The sequence below is a fragment of the Juglans regia genome, unplaced genomic scaffold, assembly GCF_001411555.2.
Source record: "Juglans regia cultivar Chandler unplaced genomic scaffold, Walnut 2.0 Scaffold_18908, whole genome shotgun sequence".
In the NCBI taxonomy this organism is placed as follows: domain Eukaryota; kingdom Viridiplantae; phylum Streptophyta; class Magnoliopsida; order Fagales; family Juglandaceae; genus Juglans; species Juglans regia.
The window spans coordinates 1-215 of NW_023349730.1; the positions used below are offsets into that span (position 1 = coordinate 1).

The 215-nt window shown below is 47.9% G+C and overlaps 1 non-coding gene across 1 annotated transcript; it reads left to right on the plus strand.

The window, feature by feature from the left end:
• Nucleotides 1-42: 42 nt before the first annotated feature.
• On the plus strand, nt 43-161 carry LOC118345262. The gene has a single exon (XR_004798840.1). It is a non-coding gene; the product is annotated as a 5S ribosomal RNA (ribosomal RNA).
• The last annotated feature ends 54 nt before the right edge of the window (nt 162-215 follow it).

Genomic DNA, 215 nt, shown 5'->3' on the forward strand with positions numbered 1-215 from the left:
CGTCGCACTAGGATTATATGAATTTGAAATAATTACTTTGATGGGTGCGATCATACCAGCACTAATGCACCGGATCCCATCAGAACTCTGCAGTCAAGCTTGCTTGGGCGAGAGTAGTACTAGGATGGGTCACCTCCTGGGAAGTCCTCGTGTTGCACCCCACGTTTTTGTTTTTTCCGCCTTGGGAGAGGCATTGACAATAAGGACAACTAGGG